Source organism: Equus caballus, chromosome 5 (assembly GCF_041296265.1).
Source record: "Equus caballus isolate H_3958 breed thoroughbred chromosome 5, TB-T2T, whole genome shotgun sequence".
Classification (NCBI taxonomy): domain Eukaryota; kingdom Metazoa; phylum Chordata; class Mammalia; order Perissodactyla; family Equidae; genus Equus; species Equus caballus.
This window is the reverse complement of record NC_091688.1, coordinates 85361004-85380908: the sequence shown is the minus strand read 5'-3', so window position 1 is coordinate 85380908 and position 19905 is coordinate 85361004.

Below are 19905 nucleotides of genomic sequence, written 5' to 3'. Positions count from 1 at the left end.
CAAGTTCAAGAGATACTGAGTGAGAAGTTTGAAGGGAGCCAGGTAGCACAAGGACTTGACATAATCCAACCTCTGCACAAGCAGATTCAGCAGAAAGCAAGAAACGGGCAGGTCACAGAGCGCCCCGGGAGAATTCTCTGCAGTGGGAACCAGAGAAAAGTCAAACAGGATGCAGCTCACTGTTAACAAGGCACAGCAGCCCTGAATCCACAGGGCCACCATTAACTCTGTGTAAGGCCGCAAGCCCAGCTTCGCTAGGGCAGTGGGGTATCGTGCTGAGAGCCCGAAGAAACTACCCAGAGACTGCGAATGAGACATATAGGTTATATAGGTTTATTGGGACTGACTTACAGGGAGAGTGTCCAGTGGCGGCCGGCTGGACATAGATTTGCCCACCAATCCCGGCCCCTGGGAGAAGCTTGCTTAAGTAGGCAGAGGAACAAAGGCTACATGCTTGCCAAGGAGGATCATCCCTGTATGACCTGCATTCCGAGGAGGAGAGCCGCGCCCTGCTCGCCCTCCCCGCCTCGCCCCCCCCACCCCACCCCCTCGAGACCTTGAGGGTCTTGTGCCAATATTCCACTAGAAAGCAGCTGGGTTGGCCAAGCCTAGTACTGCTAGCCTCGTGAGTGTTGGCATGTAGCCCAGATAAGAAGCCTCAAGGACACATGGTCATTAAAGGGGCACGCCCACTAATGCCCCTACACTCTGTTAGCCATGCACCCAGGTGAAGGACTGGGGACAGTAGAGAAAGGCAAGGGAGAGAACCTGGAACACCTGAGGGAATGTGCCAAACTTCACAAACTTTCTAGCCAAACCATTGACCCTGGATCTTGAAAGTTGCATCGTATTTTTCAAAAAAGTGTTTGACTAAATGACTGCCAGATTATAATCCGTTGAGTTTAGGGTAAATCATGGTTAAACACTTTAAAAATATTTTAAATTTGAGATTATAATTAGATACTTGTATATATGGTAGAGATTCAGAGAGAATTAAGTCCCGTTATCAGAATCGAGTCAAAACAAAACAAAATTTAGCAAAGCTGTGCTCCTTGGTCACCATCTTCCAGGTATAATTTTAAAAAGTACATTTTCATTGCCCTTTTTAGGAACGCCAATCAATTCCTAGCTCTAGGCTTCTGGGAGTTCTTACAGGTCTGGCTCCTTCTCTCTGCTTTGCTTACATGCCCTGGCTTTTTTTAGAATAATACTTGTATTTAATTTTTTTCTTTTTTGAGGAAGATTACCCTGAGCTAACTGCTCCCAATCCTCCTCTTTTGACTGAGGAAGACTGGCCCTGAAATAACATCCGTGCCCATCTTCCTCTACTTTATATGTGGGACGCCTACCACAGCACGGCGTGCCAAGTGGTACCATGTCTGCACCGGAGATCCGAACTGGCAACCCCTGGGCTGCTGAAGCAGAGCGTGCACATTTAACCACCGTGCCACCGGGCCGGCCTCTAATTTTTTTTAAATATATATTAATTTGAGCCTCCACCCTAATCCTTTTCATTTACTTACACACAATGTAATTCAATATTCTTATTTTTGGAATTATAACCAATGAAATGGCATGGCAGTGGTACAGGCGTTCAAACATTTTGGCAGAACTCCCTTTAAAAATTGAATCACAGCTTGTCACCATATTTATAAAACAGAAAGTAGGGTAAATTTCTTGGTTGAAAGTGGGACTGAGGGGATGAGGAATGGAGTGCAGCAAGAGCACTGCTCACTCAGGGTCCCCTTTCACTCCAGAAAAGTGTTGGATCCCATGGAATCCTCAGATCATTGTTTATTTATTTTTTATTTTTTTGAGGAAGACTGGCCCTGAGCCAACATCTGCTGCCAATCCTTCTCTTTTCGCTGAGGAAGACTGGCCCTGAGCTAACATCCGTGCCCATCTTCCTCTACTTTATATGTGGGACACCTGCCACAGCATGGCTTGACAAGCAGTGTGTAGGTCCCCACCCGGGATCCAAACCAGCAAACCTTCGGCCACGGAAGTGGAATGTGTGAACTTAACTGCTATGCCACCAGGCCAGCCCAGATCATTGTTTAGAAACCACTGATATGGTAGACAGAATCCTAAACTAAGAATTAGAAAAATCTGGGTGCAGCCAAGGTTGTGTGTCTAAGAACCTGACCTTCGCCAGTCATTTAGCAGCTCTGAGCCTCAGTCTTTCCTGCGTGAAACAACAGAAGTAGAATAAAGAATTTGGAAGGCTCAGTCTAAGTAAATAAATCTTGGGATCCTGAGAACTGAAGTTTATTTATTTTGATATTGTGCCTCTTTTATTAACAGCTTGTACATGAAAATCCGAACTTGTCAGAAATTTTCTGTTCTCTGATTTATCCTTAGTTCCATTAATAAAGTCTCCCCTTTTTTACACTCTAAGATCATTTGAAACTACATAGTTCTTATTCACAATAGCGAAGGTATGGAAACAATCTAAGTGTCTGTCAACAAATGAATGGATAAAGAAAATGTAAGAGATATGTATATGTGTGTATATATATGTGTATGTGTATATATATCTGTATATAAGGAGTATTATTTAGCCATGAGAAAGAAGGAAATCCTGTCATTTACAACAACATAGATGAAACTGGAGGGTGTCATGTTAAATGAAATAAGCCAGAGAAAGACAAATATCACACAGTATCACTTATACATGGACTCCAAAACAAAAAAAAAGTCAAACTCTGAAACAGAGAGCAGAAAAGTAGTTGCCAGGGGCTTGAGTGGGGGAAATAGGTTGGTGAAAGGGCACAAACTTTCACTTATAAGATGAATAAGGCCTGAGGCTCTAATGTATGACGTGGTGACTATAGCTGATAACCCTGTCTTGTGTAATTGAAACTTGCCAACAGAGTAGAACTGAAATGTTCTCATTTTTAAAAAATGGCAAACATATGAAGTGAGGGATGAGTTAGTTAACTTGATGGGGGAATCCTTTCACAATGTATGTGTATTTCAAATCATCACATCGTACACTTTAAATACCTTGCAATTTTGTCAACTATACCTCAATGAATCTGGGGGATGGGGAGAAACTGCATAGTTAGAATCCTATTCTTGAATGTTTTCAGTTCTCGTAAACTTTCTTCCTTTTCAAAATTGTGCTGTGGAATTAAGCATATGTGTTCTCCTCTTCTTGGAAAAGGCCAGTCCTCCTCAAGTTCAGGGAGCACATCTGGCGAGGTCCAACCTCCTCACTCGTGGTTGTCGCTCTAGGATGACGTGGTGTGAATACTTTCTCCCCTTGGTTTCAATAACTTCTGCTTCATCAACCAATTTCCCCTTGTGGTTCAAAATTAGGACCAGACTAACAGTTTCCCCATTCCCTTTCTCTCCCCTCTAGGAGAAGAAATTATCAGAAATTGTGGCCTCCTTTAGTCCTGTGAGCAGCGAAGCCAAAACCCCTAATCTCCTGGGGCTTAAAGTGTCTCACTGACCACCCCTTATTGGCTGAAAAGGGAATGAAAATTGGCCAGTTTCTAACTCCTGAATTCTCATCAAACCCATGAAAATTATTAGCATATAGAGTGGGGCTTGCAGGAATCATTCAGCTGCTATCCCTTTGCCCTCAAGGATGTACTGACAGGGTTGTCACGCCCAATAGTCCACAGACAAGCCTGCCTTCATTTGGTGCTTCTTGTGCAACCCCTGTGATGCTTAGTACATTCTTTCTCTTAAATACAAGTGAATAGGGACAAATAAATATGTGACATTTAGGAGAGATCCACAGGTACAAAAGATGGTAATGACTCAAATTTTTGGTCATCTTATTTCTCATCAGCTCCTCATAGTTTCAAATGGAATCTCCATTCAGATGTCCCAAGTCACTTCAAATATACTGTTACAATATTAACATTACCTTCACACCAAAAGAGTTCACTTTCCCAAACTTCCATTCTATTGCTCCTGTTCTCCCAGCCTCCCTGGCTGGAAAATTTGAGCTCACCTAAGAATTTCCTCTCCTCCGTGACCTTAGAGTTAAAGCTCATTTCTTTAGTAGTTAGTGACAGGTCATGGGAAAATCCACCCATATTAAATGATTCTTTAATTATTTTTTTTACTTAAAAAAAATGTGCAAACTGAAGTGAAAGCTAAGGAAGGTTTGGGGGACTAGTATGCATTTTGACTGCTTACTTCTCATGAATTCCAACACAATCCGAGAGTTAAAGAATTGTAATTACAAGGGCCCACCCCGTGGCGTAGTGGTTAAGGTCAGTGTGCTCCGCTTCTGCAGCCCAGGTTTGCAGGTTCAGATCCCAGGTGCAGTCCTACATCTCTCATCAGCCATGTTGTGGTGGCAACCCACATACAACATAGAGGAAGGTTGGCACAGATGTTAGCTCAGGGCTAATCTTCCTCAGCAAAAATAAATAAATAAATAAATAAATAATACAAAGAATTGTAATTACAGAGGATGCATGACAAAATGGTTTCTCAGAGAAACATTTTTGAGTGCTCATTTGTTAATTGGTTTTTCTTTCTATGCCAAATGCATTGAGTTCATCTTCTTTTAAATATAATGTAATTAGGTATAAATCCAAGAGGAAAGTAAACATTACGGAAGCTTTGACCCTAGTTTTCTTAGAACTTATTATTACTAATTATTTTCTCCAAATGTATATTCATAATAGCCTGTGCAAAGCCACAGGGGCTGCCTGGCTTCAGGTCTGATTGGGGGGCTAAAAAGGAAATAGCACAGGGGTTGGGCTCCCAGCTAAGCTTCGTGGTGCTCAAGTACATCTGTGAGAACTTCCCACTCTGTCTTTCCGATGGAACACTGAGTTATTCTAAATCTCACGCTGTAAGAGGTATACAAAACAGAGATGATCAAAAATCAACCCAGTAGCAGCAAGTGAAGATGACTGTAGAGAAAGAAACCACATAAAGGGTGCAGGCATCTTCCTGGCTGCCTGGCTTAACTGGGAGACGCTTTTGGAAGCCTCCTTGGTTACTAAGGCCAAACTCAGCTGCAGGGCCACGCACTCCATGGGAGGCAATGCAGATTGACCGGAGTCAACTGAAGTGTCCAGGGCTTGAGTGAAATGTGGACTTCCCTATGTGCGAATGATGGAAATGGGAACAGAGGCCATTTGAAGTAGCAGAGGCCTGATGGAATCCTTAATTACTGGGCTCAAATTAAGATTGGAACTAGCAAAATTACTTTTGAGGCCCAAAGGGAGGATGTCTTTAGGACCTGTCACACACAGCCAGACCCCACACTGCTGGGCAGACTTTAATTCTAGAGCTGGGCCTCTGTGCCCAACAGACATTTTTATACCCGTTAAGATCTTTAAGAAAAATATCCCTTTATATGGGCCTTAGTTTCTTTTAAATGTTACCTGTAGGGAAAATTATTTGGGGTTTTTTGGAGGGAGGATATTAATTTTTGGCCTTGGCGCTTTCCTCAGTCATTCTGTCTATTTGGAGGCAAAAGAGGAAACTGCAGGATCTGTTCTTTAAAACCTTGGAAATGATCTCATATTTGATGATCCATGGCATCTTTTCCTCAGCAGTGATTGTATTCCTCTGAGATAGCCATCCACGCCCTTAGAAGGCTGGAATAATTTGTTTGTACATTAGGTCTGTTTTTATTAGAATAGGGGTCAGTATGGACATTAGGTTAGGTAAAGCTCTGTGGGAATAACGTGAGAAAATCTATGATCTAACAGAAGAGGCCAGACTTTAGATGGAGAAGATCAGCTCTTCAGTTCTATTACGTGGGTCTGTTTTCTTTTGTTGGGTTGTTTTGTTTATTCATTTCGGCCTTTTTTTTTGTCACCCAAATGAAAGCAGTAATAGATGCCGGTGGTACTCTGCCCAGAGTCCCTTTACCAAGTCAGTCCACCCTCCCGAGCTGCTGTGCTTGTCTGCCAATAATTCACAGCTGCCCCTCCCTTGCCAGAGAATCTTCCTTAGCAGACAAGAGCCCCCCGACCAAGGAGATTACACTCACGGCCCCCTACCCTGGGGCGGCCCATAAACAGTCACTTGCTTTGAACAAGGAGGTTGGAAAGGCTTGTCCTGCCTCTTGCAGGACAACTCTGTGGAGAGATTTACGCTCCAGAACTCCTCCCCTCCAGTAGATCAGGCGGCCAAGGCAGGACTTGCTCTTTTGCCTGCCCTATCCTCACTGGTCTACGTTTTTTTTTCTGAATAGCAGACTCAATAAATCAAGGGCACAGGATCTATGTCACAGGCTCTGCTCCTTGGAATTCCAAACTAAGCCCAGTGATGTTTTCTTTTCTGTCTTGCCACAGATTGAACAATTTCTATAATGTAGGCGTATCATTTTGTGACAAAGAGGAAGCTAATCAGATTATTAACTATTTCAGGGCCTCCTGATACGTCAAATCACTGCCTTAGGTCTTGTAGGAAATCACTGTAAGGGGCAGTTCCAGCCCACAAGGCAATAACATTTAGTTGGGGAAATATAACAAGGTATAAACAAATGAAACAGTAAAATTTAAATAGTTGAAGATGACACCAGCCATGTCAAGACAGCACGTGATGAATCACCAAATGTATTGTGAAGACAGTTGCTACGGAAATGGTTCCCGCCAAGATTCAGACAGATTTGGTCCCATTTTGCTTCCGTTTCTTACTGACTGTGGGAATGAGCGCAAGTTGCTTGATCCCTCTGGGCCTCAGTTTTATCAGCAAAATGAACATTAATGACTATATAATCCCAAATGTCCTTCTCAATTTTGGACTGCTTTGAGCTTGTGAGCATGCTGCCTGGGGCTGAGGTGGCTTCAGCGAGGAAGTCCATGATGCTGAGATGGTTGTTTTGAGAGAAGGACAGAGTACATTACAGATAAAACGAGAACATGTGCAAAAGAGCAGAAGTAGGAAAGTAAATCCACGTGGACGGCTGGCATTAGAGTACTTTGATAGACTATCTTGAAGATGTACAGTAGTCCCCCTTATTTGCTGGAGATATGTTCCTAGACCCCCAGTGGATGCCTGAAACTACAGATAGTATCAAACCCAATGATAAAGTTTAATTTATAAAGTAGGCACAGTAAGAGATTAACAATAATAATAATAAAATAGAACAATTATAACAATATATTGCAACAAAAGTTACACAGATGTGAACTCTCTCTCTCTCTCTCTCAAAATATCTTATTGTACTGCATTCACCCTTCTTCTTGTCGTGATGTGAGATGATACAACGCCTATGTGATGAGATGAAGTGAGGTGGATGACGTAGGCATCGTGACAACAAATTTTCCATTTAATATTTTTGGACCACGGATGACCGCAGGTAACTGAATCTTTCGAAAATGAAACCATGGATAAGCGGGGGATTACTGCACTTTAAGTGGGAGCTAGATGGTAAAAGTGTTTAATGCCAAAGTTAAGAAATATAGACCTTATTCTAAAGACTAAAGTGCAATCTCATTGGCGTGGTAGGCATGGCACCCAGGCCCTTTTCCTTTTCTGGACCCTGCCTAACTTTTCCACAACACTCAGGGTACCTGCATATACTCTGTGCAGCCATAATGAATTATCTGCAGTTTTAAGGAAAATACCAAGGCCTACCACTTCCCAAGGGCTTTGCACATGCCAACCATTTGGCAAGAACAGAGCTCCCCACATTGCCCCCCTTATTAATCCATCTCCTTTCTCAAGACTCATGAATTCATGCTACATGAATCCTTCCCTCCACCACCGCCCATTGCCGCAGGCAGAGCTGGTCACTGCCTCCTCAGTACTTCCATTCGCCTTGTCTACATCCGTAATATATAGCACTTACCACACTGTGTTACAATGATCAGTTCACATAGTTTCTCCACTCATTGGAAGTTCATGCATTCCTTGAAGAAAAAAGCTGGGTCCTCTTCATTTTATCCAATCTACCATTTCACCCCACCCCGTACACATAGCGGCTCTGGCACGGTCCCTGACAAATAGCAGGGAGCTCAGTAAATCTTGTTAGAATGAATGAATCTCGGCTGCATTATGCCTTGCAGGAGCCCTGAGCACTTTTGCCTTCGTGGGCCACTTTCTCCACTAAAAATGTTTTTTAAAATTACGTTTTATACTAGTATTGGTATAAAGAGGAATATTTAATATTATATGTTAAAATGTTTTTTTGACCTAAAATTTATTTTTCTTCTGATTTTAAAATAAAGCATTTTTATGTGCACCTAAAAGTGTTATAAACCCCACATGCTGTGCCTACTGAGCCTAATAGATAAGCCAGGCCTAGAATAGATGGCCAAATGTATTAATTAATGAAACTCTTCTTACAAATATTTATCTTTACTTGTATAAGCAGATTTAGGTCTATTTTATCTGTTTTGAGTAACACATAAAATGCTTGATTATATATTCCTTTAGCTTTATTTGTTTTTTCTGCCTCAGTAGTTATTTTGTAATCGTAAGTAACATCATGGGAAATTTAACAGAAATGTTCATGTGAAACACTACTCAGTCCGTTTTGAATAGCAATTTAAAATGACTGGTCAAAATTATCATTAGGAGGGCACCCTACCGTTCTTTGAATAGAACAAGAGAAACGTATTAAAAATCAAAAGGAAAAATTAATTTCGTAGTATAACATAAGGAGTGATGATTTCCAACAGCACTGTATATTATTAGTTCATAACTACTATCTACAAAATGTCATGAAAATTAGATTTCAGATGGTAGATGAGGTTAGTCTCGCTGAAAAAAGGGTTTTAATAAATATTAAGCACAGAATTGTTTGGGGATGATGAAGATTCAGTAATTAAGCATTGAACGTGCAGTGATCCATCTGACACCAAAGAATTAAAGACGCAAAAAATTGCTTAGCTAAATGTAACTGCCAAGAGGGTTGAACTCACTATTTTTGTGCTCTAAAGAGTGACAATTCATCTAGGAGCAAATCTTTCTTCACTATTTATGAGTTGTTAGAAATACTGCATATTAGGATGAAACAGGATTTTCAAGACACAGATTCATAGAAATGAGGTAGGTCCTTAGCGATCAGTTTTCTTTTCTGTATAGCATCTCCAGCATCCCTGGAAAATGTGAAATAGTGATGGCTACAATATTCTCAGAGATGGGAAACTTACTACCTCACAAAGCAGCCTGTTCTGCTGCTGTATAATTCTAATTAAAGAAAAAAATTCTGTTCATGTCAAGCAGAAAATATACTCCTCTCCTAGCCAAAAAACACGCAAAGATTAACATTTGACTTATGTGCATACTTTAGGGAGATGACAGGTAGAACAGAATTGGTTTAGTTCCCAGATTAGTAAACTATACCCGTAGGCACTAAAACACATTTTTTTCTAACCTTAAGCAGCTTTTGATAAGCATCTTTCAGATAGTGTGGAATAGTGGACAGACAGAGCAGAAGGTTTTCAATCAGAGAAATCTGAGTTTGAATCCTGGCTCATACATTTATTAGCCCCTACATGACCTTAAGCAAGTGGCTTAAACTCTGGAAGTCTCATTTTTCTCTCTCCAAAACCTTGAGGGTTGAGAGGATTAGAGATAATGTATGTAAAACACCTACCAGGATTCTTGCTACAAAGTAAATACTCAAAATATGCCAGCTAGCATGAGTTTTGCTCCTTCAACATGCTGATCTTATTTTGACATTTTAAAGATTTGGGGGTGATAATTATGAGCATTAATTAGTGTAGCACTTTGAAATGGGTCACAGTGTTTATTACCACCTTCAGTGTCCAAAAACTGCTTTCTCTGCTTCCATGGTTGCTTTTTAATTTCTCTTCTTTAATCCTCCCTGCTGTCAGATTCTGTCAGGATATCAGCCTCTTATTACCATTTCTCAAACTCTCCTCAGTTAATCTGCTCTGGTCTTGAAAACAAACAAATGAACAAAATCAAGCTTGTTAGCATTGTGTTTAAAATAAGTGTCCAAAGGTTCTGCATAGAAAGTCTGAGATCCCCTTAGAGAGTTAAGTACTCCCATTTCAGAGCCTGGGTTTTAGTGCAGGTGTGTCTCTGGCAGTTATGTTAGCCAATGCTGGGAAACTTGCTTTACCTCCAGGCTCAGGACTGTCTTCCACGGGGTTGAGATTGTCAGATAGCTGACCTTTAGATATGCACAGGAGGTAGATGGATCGGTGGGTGGGTGGGTGGGTGGATGGGTGGATGAATAGACAGATGGATAGATAGATAGATACCTGTTTTATAAAGTATGAACTATAATTTTCAAATTATTGCAATGAAAGATAGTTTAGTCAACCTGCACTCCCAAGGTGATAAAGTCAAATCTCTGTCTTTCATTTGTAAAACGGGGCAAAAAACATTTAATCTGATCTGTTTTACAACTGAACTGCAAAACAGATGGGCTAGAACAGAAATGAAAGATACGAAGAACAGCTATGAAAGTGCGCGATAAATTCAACTTATCAATGCTATTATGCATTTCATTCCCTATCTTTAAAAAAGTGGATGATGAATCTATTTTAGGTTTTACTTAGTAGACTAAAAAGTAAATATGTTTACTTTCGGTTTTACAGCTTTTTCTTTTCTTGCAATCCCGTTATTATGCTTTTCCCACCATGCTTCTAAGCAGCGGAGTTCTGTGCGATCTCCTTTGTGAGGCTTGATCTTAAATTGTGCTGTCATTTATTAGAGTGGTCAAAGTGTTTTTCAGCAATGTCATGCAATGCCATGCCTGACTAGTGGGTAAAAATAAAATATCTTTGCTTATTTTTTATTTTAATTGAGTCTAACAATATTTCACCCAATGATTCTACTAAGTAAAAAAAAGAAAAATCAATATAAAATCACCCTCTGATTAGATTTCCTCTTTTTTTTTTAAATGGTATATACGTGATACATGAGTGCAAAGAACCTAGCAAAAAAATAAAAAGTAGATTTCCATTATATTGTTAACGCACTCAAGTTAGGTGAAAAGTGATTATTCCTGTGCTTAGAAAAACATACTTAGTTCCAGGTTGGGCATAGTAGTTATTTATTGCTGTATGGCAAATTACCCCCAAATTTAGCAGCTTAAAACAACAAACGCTTATAATTTCAGAGTTTTTGTGGGTCAGGAATCTAGGTGCAGCTTAACTGAGTGCCTCTGGCTCAAAGTGCAGTCAAGCTGTGGTCTGGGGCTGCGGTCACATCAAGATTCAGCAGGTGCTGGAGAATCTGCTTCCGAGCCTGCTCACATGGCTGTTGGCAGGACTTAGAAGATCCACTTCCGTATCAACTCGCTCAGGTAGCTTCTCATCACATCAGCCTCACCATAGGCTGCCTGGGTGTTCTCCAGACATGGCATCTGGTGACAAGAGAAAGAGACAGAGAAACAGAGACAAAGAGAGGGAAACAGGGTCGGGGGGATGCCCCAGAGAGTGGTCGAGACAAAAACCACAGTCTTTTTCTAACTCAATCTCAGAAGTGCCATCCTGTCACTTTTGCCACATTCTGGTCATTAGAAGGGAATCGCTGGGTCCAGTCCACATTCCAGTGGGGCAGAGATTAAACAAGCGCATGAATACCAGGAGGTGGGAATCAGTGCGGGACGTCTTAGAGGCTGCCTACTGCAGTGGAATAAAACGTCTGGGCCTGTAATTACTCAATTTGTCTTTATCCTGATAGTTTGGACATAACATACCATTTTTTAAATTTTAATTTCTTTTTTTTAGCTTAGCCAATGATCTTTCCACAGAGTTGTGAATTAGGTGTCTGTTGTATTTATTACAGAAATATCCTGGGTAAGCTAACACCAAAAACACTGAAGCAAACACAGTCTTTGGGTATGTATAGCTCTCGTGGCACACACCAAGTTCTAGTGGAATTATGTGTGTGCATTTCTGCCTCCATCTGAGGGAGCACAGCACCGTGAGCTCCCTCAGGGCAGTGATGGGAAAGGGAGCTAGCGTTGACTGAGCTCCTATGAAGGCGAAGCCCATGTGCTACACATGTGCAAGTGGATTATTTTTAATATTCACCCAGACTTGCCAAGAAGGCCCTCTCATCCACAATTTACAGATGAAGAAACAGAAGTGAAATAACTAGCCCACAGCCACACGGATGGAAGATGACAATGGAATCAGGATTAAAACCAAATTTTAGGGGTCCAAAGCCCGTGCCATGGGCACTGATGTACCACACTGCTCCCATGCCTCATGTCAGTGTGCCAGGGCCTTAGCTTTCCCCAGGAAATATTTAAAGGTCATACTTCATTTTGAAAATTTGAAGAAGGAGATTGGATGTACCACCTATTTCTAAAAGGCCCGTGAGCAAAAGCACAAATAAATAAATAACTAATAGATATGTTATACTTGAAATAGGTCCCCTCAAAACTTGTATATTGAAGCTATAACCTCCAGTACCTCAGAATGTAGCTGTGTTTGGAAATAGAACCTTTACAGCAGTGAATAGGTTAAAATGAGGCCATCAGGGTGGGCCCGAATCCAGTCTGACTGGTTTCCTTATAAGAAGAGAATGTTTGGACACAAAGAGACACTAGGGATGCAAGCACGTGGCCACAAGACCATGTCAGGACCCAGAGAGAAGACAGCCGTCTGCAAGCCAAGGAGAGAGGCCTCAGTAGAGACTAAACTGGCCACGCCTTGGTCTTAGACTTCTGGCCTCCAGAACTGTGAGAAAATAAATGTCTGTTGTTTATGCCACCCAGTCTGTGGTATTTTACTATGGCAGCCCTAGCAGACTAATATAATAATATTATATAATCACATTACATACATACACACACACACACACACACTCATACATACATGCGAATATACAGTAACAAATAAAAGCATATATACAATACAAATGTATATGCATTTGTCAGAAACCTTTCAAATAAAATAAAATTTTATATTAAATAATAACTAATATTTTCCATATTGGGAGTTTGTATTAGGTTAGCTAACTAGGTATTAGACTTGATTTCTTCATCTCTTTTTCCAAGAACTTCTGGTGGGTGGCAGGGAGGTGGTTAGGACAGGGGGAAAGAGAATTAGACTCACACTCAGACAAACTGGCTTTAAGTTTTGGCTCTGTCATTTGTTTTCAGCTCTGTGACCTTGGGCAACATGCTTAGGCTTTCTAAGCCTGTGCTTCCTTCTTTTTCCACTTCAGCGAACATCTCTTGAGTATCTACTATAGGCCAGACTGTGCACTGATCGCTTTTGCATAACTCATCTCACTTTGTAAAATGTGATAACAATGCCACCTAGCAGGGTTGCTGTGATGATCAAGTGGGATAACACTTACGTGAGGGCTGTGTAAACTGCACAGGCTCATACAAATATTAGGGTGTGTCATTTTTCTGTTTTCCACATCAGTGCTTCCAAATCATAAAACTGTAATTTTGACCTTAGAAACAACTGCTCATCTAGTTTTCTTCCCTAGCTAAATGATCCAGAGGTAATCTAAGAGTCATATTAATCTTCCCCACGCTCAGCTTTAAACCTGTCACTCCCCTACTGAATAAACAAATAAACTTCAAAAACGTGAATAATATCCAAAATACTTGCATGGTATATGAATTTGAGGTCTTCCACAATCTAGCCTCAACTTACCTCTCCAACTTTATTTCCCATTATTCTTCGTCAGGTTTTCAACAAAGCAAAATACAATCATGCACCGCATAATGTCATTGCGGTCAAGGACAGCCCACAAATATGATGGTGGTCCCATAAGATTAGTACCAAATAGCCTAGGTGTGAGTAAGCTACACCGTGTGGGTTTGTGTAAGTACACTCTATAACGTTTGCACAAAGATGAAGTCACTGCATGATGCATTTCTCAGAACGTTCCCTCCATTGTTAAGTGGCACGTGACTGTAACTGGCCAGCCTCCTCTTCAAACCCTGAGCTTTGCTTCCGTACGTCCTGTCCTGGGGATTCCCTTCTCTGGTCCCTGCAATTGATGATACATGTAAAGCATTTAGCACACAGCTTGGAAGGTAGTATGCCCTCAATAGATGGTAGCCACTATTATTTTGACGGTTACTGTTACCATCACCACCAGGCCTTATAGGTCTACTGAAATGTTTCCTCCACTATGAACCTTACAAGCTACAGATGATTTCTCTCTCCTCTACATGTCTAAAGCACTATGTCCTAAACTTTCGGGGGGATTTTAGTGACTTTCTATGATATACTGAAGTTTTGTATCCATTCACTCAAAATATACGTGTTAAGCACCTACTTTGTGGCAAAACCTATGTTAGAAAGGATACCTTGGGGGCCAGCCTGGTGGTGCAGCGGTTAAGTTCGAATATTGTGCTTCAGCTGCCTGGGGTTCGCCAGTTAGGATCCCAGGTGCAGACTTGCACACCACTTGGCAAGCCATGCTGTGGCAGGCGTCTCACATATAAAGTAGAGGAAGATTGGCACAGACGTTAGCTCAGAGCCAGTCTTCCTCAGCAAAAAGAGGAGGATTGGCAGCAGATGTTAGCTCAGGGCTAATCTTCCTCAAAAACTAAGTAAAAAATAAACAAATTTTAAAAAAAAAGAAAGGATGCTTTGGACAAGATGTGCCTTCCCTTGGGGGTTGGGGTTTAATGAGGGAGACAGACAACCAGTCTGGCATCATCATGTCTCACCTGGCTTCTGTGGAAGCCTCTGAACTGATCTCCCCACTTCTAGCACCTCCATAGTCTTTCCCCAGCACAGAGCTAGAGGGGGCCTTCCAAGATGTAAACCAGATCACGTCACTTCTCTGCTAAAAATAGCAGCATGGATCTCCAGTTTACTCCGTTTCGTTTGCAGTGGCCTATGAGACCCTAGGCCATTCGACCCTGTGAAACTCTCCTGCCTTCACCTGCTATGATTCTGCTCCTAGATAGTTCTGCTCCAGTCACACTGGCCTACCTCCTGGCCCTCAACGTGCCGGGCTAGCTCTCAGCCTTTGCACTGCCCATTCCCTTTCCCTGGACTGTCTTCCCCCATACCTGCTTGGCTAACTCTCCCCTTTTTTAAGTCTTAGTTCAAAAGTTACCTTCTCAGTGAAGCCCACCCTGACCGCACCATCGAACTTGCTGCCTAGCCACTCTCACTCACCCTGCTCTCTTTCTTCTCTATCTGTTGTATTTGTCCTTTCCTGGCCACGGTGTAATTGATTTCTATGTTAATTGCTGATTGTTGGGCTCTCCCCTCTAGCTCTATGGGGACGAGGAGCAGGGATATATTTTGTTGTTCTCTGATGTCCTCTACGGACCCAGAACAGTGTGGGAAACAAAGCTTCCTAATTAGTGCACCCTCGGAGTACCTAACGCATCATTGTACAGCTAGGAGTTTTCAAATAAATACTTGTTATTGAATCACTTTCCAGCTCTTTAAATCAAATATCTAGTATTTTCAAGGGGCTTCCTTGTTCCATGATTCAGTTTTACCCATTCACATTTCTGGTAGAATGTATTTCAAACAGATTGTGTGTGTGTGTATATACACACATGTACTCATATACATATATATATATATATATATATATACCTCAAGACCTCAGGCATTATTTTACGAACATGTAAAGTTTTAAGGAAAAGTTTTGCTTTTAAGTTTTATAAAAGTCATCAAAGTACACACTAGCTTCATGTTTTTCAGGCCTCTTTTGTACTTAAGGCATTGACATACGTTGTGGGCACTTGTCATTGGTAAAGCAATATATCCAAAACCATATTAGAGAGGCAAAATCAATTCAACTCAGCAAATAATTAATGAATATCTACAATGTGAAATATTTTACAGGTTTTACAAAAATGGAAAAAACACTTCTGCTCGAAAATTGCTTATAACCTCCTGGGTGAGGGAAACATATGGCCGACTCACTACAAAATTAAATAAATGTAAGAACCAGAAGAAAGATACAAAGTAGTATGGGGTGAATAGTTAAATTGAGCACATCTGAAAGGAGACGTTCAATTCTCTGTGCTCTTCAGCCAAACCTCTGCCCTAGGTAAGCTCTGTCCATAAACAAGTTAACATTCAATTAACCAGAAATTCCATTCATCAGAATGCTTTGCTCCTCCAACTTGTCCAGTAACAAAGGACTTGGTGTTCTTTCATTCTTTTGAACATCTCTGCTGTGTTTGAGTAGTAAGAAAGGCAATGGAAGCTAGCCTTTAAAGCTGATCACAGTTATTTAGGGACGTGAGCCCCTCTCCCCCAGCCCTCTCCCACCTTGATGGATGTAGACAGGGGCTGCTCTGAGTTCCTTTGTGAGAACTTATGCTCAGGATGACTGATTGACAAGAGGAGCTTTTTCCTTTTCTGGGGGAAAAGAAATTTCCAGGGTCATGCTCCTCGTATTTGCAAAGAGCTCTAAAAGCTCCAGAGAGTGAAAAGAGTCAAAATTGACTTCTTGCTGATGATCACAAACTTCGTGACAGGAGAAAGGGAAAAAAAGGGAGATTGAGGCTGTGATGCAGCCTGTCAGGATAACTACCAAGGAGGACAGTTTCAAAACAGGCCTCCAGATAAATAGGAAGTTAGACACTCAACTAGAAACTACAGGCATCAGAGAGAGGGTGCAGAGGCTGAGAACTTCAACCCCAATCAAGATGGGGTCTGCAACAGCAGCCTGCCAAGAGAGAAAGGTGACACTCTCCCGTGTGGATGGCTTTCTTTAAGAAAGACACAATGCCCATCAGAATTTCTGTGGACTTGCTATTCCTCCAATATTATGCTATGGATGTCCTGGTACACGTTTCAGTTGTTCCACAAAAAAAAAAAAAAATTATATTTCTATTATCCATATTCATATCCCTATAAACTATGTCTGTATTCTAATAGTCATCTTGATTTATTCATAAGGACCTGCAAAATTCATGCTTTAGTGAGGAAATGTTTTAGCTCTTCACATCTCTTTTGTGGTCATTTTCAAAACTGAGTGACTGAAAGGTGGGAGTTTCAAGCTCCATTCGCTTCTGGAGCAAAAAAGAGTTCTATGTACTTTAGATCTTCATTTCTAACAACAAAGTCCTGGATTTTGAAGAGGGATATTTTTATCCCCAGGAAATAATCTTCTTTAGAAAAAAATAGCTGAAAAAAACTAGCTATATTGGTATGTGTTTAAGCCTTTATATTGAGAAGGGAGATTATTAGCATAGTGGTTTGAGAAAATAAGTAGGATTCCTGTTTAATGAAACCCATTTTCATTACCACTTGGCTTCGTGACTAGATAGCCAACGGCAGGAAGGGTACAGAAGCTGGTGGTGAATGGAGCTGTTTTAGAGTCTGAGAGACATGAGCTGTTTACTCTGAAGTCACAGGAGACAAAGTGAGAAACTGGTGGGGTGATGTGGAAGGACACAGGGATGGGAAAAGTCGTGAGGAGGAACTCTGAGAGGACGACATGAGGAAGGGATCAACTCTAACATGTGTCAACCATACGTTTGACATCTGAATGCTTTTCTGACTCAAGCTGCTGATTAAGATTCACATACATTGCCCTTTCTGTAATTTCCTCACTAACAAATGTGACTGCTTCACCAGTGAGAATGAAAACCATTAGATTTCATGCTATAAGATTCCTAGGAATTAATTTCACCTTGAAAATTCTCCAATTTTTCAATCGGAGCTCAGAAACAAAAAAGAAAACTATGTGTTTGTTTAGTTTTGCACAAAGAAAGTAGCAAATGCATAAGAATCATGAATTGTCAACAAGAATGTATATAGAGGCATAAAAAAGGGAGATTTCAGTTATGAGTGTCCCAGTTGGGGAGTAGCCTTTAACAAGGGATGCAAAGCATGAATGGAAGATCTGACTCATCCCCCAAGAAAAACAATTCGCATCATCATGGCCCTGTCTGCCTAACTATAAAATGAAGAGTAAACACACACTTTCCATTTGACAGAAGAATATTAAAAGGTTTAATTCAATAATTGAAGTAAATGGCATTGAGTGATTCAAATAAATGAGGTTATATAAATGGGAAGTCTCATAAACTTTCACATCCATCTGTCATTCATGGTCCCTAAATTGTCAAGCAAGGTCTGTACAGAAGTATTTTCCCCATAAATCATTTTCTGAACATAAAGTTAAAAACCCAACGCCCTGGAAAACATAAGGAAGATCCACACTATATAATTAGTTGAGAATGGAATCGTGCTAGTCACTCCTCCCGTGCCAACACTGTCATCCAGCCTCTGAAAACCTTCAATCAAGTCATCCTATTGTTTACAAATCAGATGTGAACCCAAATCCTGCAAGGTTAGCCTGTTCTTCAAATAGTTACACTTCTGGCATAATTTCACAGCAAACTAGAAATGCAGAGATTCAAGAGCCTTCCCCATTGTTGCTAATCTTCCCACTCCAAATTATGCTGCTGCTTCTGTATTTTCTGCTACATTTGCTCTTTTTCAGGTAGAGCTGACAATTCTGAGGTCACACTGGGTCGTCAATGGCAAGCTGACAGTAGGACATGGCTGTTTGAGCTAAGTTACTAATAAGTGAACCCATGGAGTGCCATTTCATTAGCGAATGTATCATTAAAAGCATCACCTCCATGACTTACTCCTTGTTCTTTGCCCAGCCTGGCCCCTGCCTTGAAGCCTTAAAAATAAAGAAACCATGCTAGCCTAGTGAAGGGCTGGGACCAGCTAATTAATGGCCCCCTTCCTGCATAGTCTTTTCTCTGTATGGCACAGAGCAAGAGCACCTCTCCCCACCCACAACAATAGTTATGAATGGATCTGTTTCAGGGAAAGAAAAGGAGGAGGATAGGAGATAATGAACCAAACAAGGGAAATAAAATCAAAGATCTAGGGAGACAGGGACCCAGGACTCCATGGCTATATTGATGGCATTTTTTGGCTGACTTTACAAGTTGATGTTGGAGTCAAGCAGCTCTGGATATAAACTCCCATCTCAGCCACTTACCAGCTCAGTAGACTCAGGAAAGTTACTTGATGTCTCTGAGCCTTAGTTTCCACATTTATAAAAAAGGGATAATCAGAATATCTGTTTCAAGTGAGATAACACATGTAAAGCACTTAGTGCAAACGCCTAAGTATTACTATTAGCTTCAAAATTTGGCATCAACATCTCTAAAATGGCTCCAGCTTTTCTTCCCCGGGAAGTCTACTGGGACATTTTACACTCCCCATCCCCTAATGACCTCATTGTCAGTCTGAGTTCAGCTCCTAAACTTTGTGCTCTCCAAACACTCCTTTCCCACAGGACTTAATAATCTGTATTATCTCTTGTGCAGGATGGTAAATACTTGAGGATAGATACAGCTGGAAGCAAAGGCACATATTTTCAGATGGCTTACTAAGAAGGTCATCTACGAGGCAAGGCAGTTGGGCATGATATGAAATAGAGAGAAACTTGACCTGGGAAATCCTTTGTTTATTCTTCAACACACACTTATTAAGCACTTACTATATGCCACATACTCAAGATAGAATGATGAATAAGATACAGACTCATTACATTTGTGACAAATGCTAATAATGAGTCATAGTCTTGAGGGCATGGGAGGTTTTCCTTAGGGAATGATATATTAGGCAGCTATGGCTGCAATTAATGCTGCATAATAAACAACCCCCCAAACTTAGTGGCTTTCAGCAAGCACTTCTTTTTCTCACTCACAGGTCTGCAGGTTGTCTGGAGTGGTTCTGCTTCAGACTCCAGGTTGGGGACGGTTAGCTATAAGCTCCCAGTCAGGTGCACATCAGCTCTGTGTGTCTCATTATGGGGCCCAGGGTGAAGGAGCAACAACTCCTTAGGATTTGCTCTCTTCATGATGAGCAGAGGAGCCCAACCTCAGAAGCACCCTTAAGGTCTTTGCTAGTGTCATATTACCTAATATTCCAATGGCTTAAAGCAAGTCATGTGACCAAGCCTAACATCAATGGAATGGAAATACGCCCCACCTGCTCTAGTTCTCTTGACAAAGAGTCCCTCCTTGACCAAACTTTAGTCAGGCTCCTCTGAACACTCTTCTCA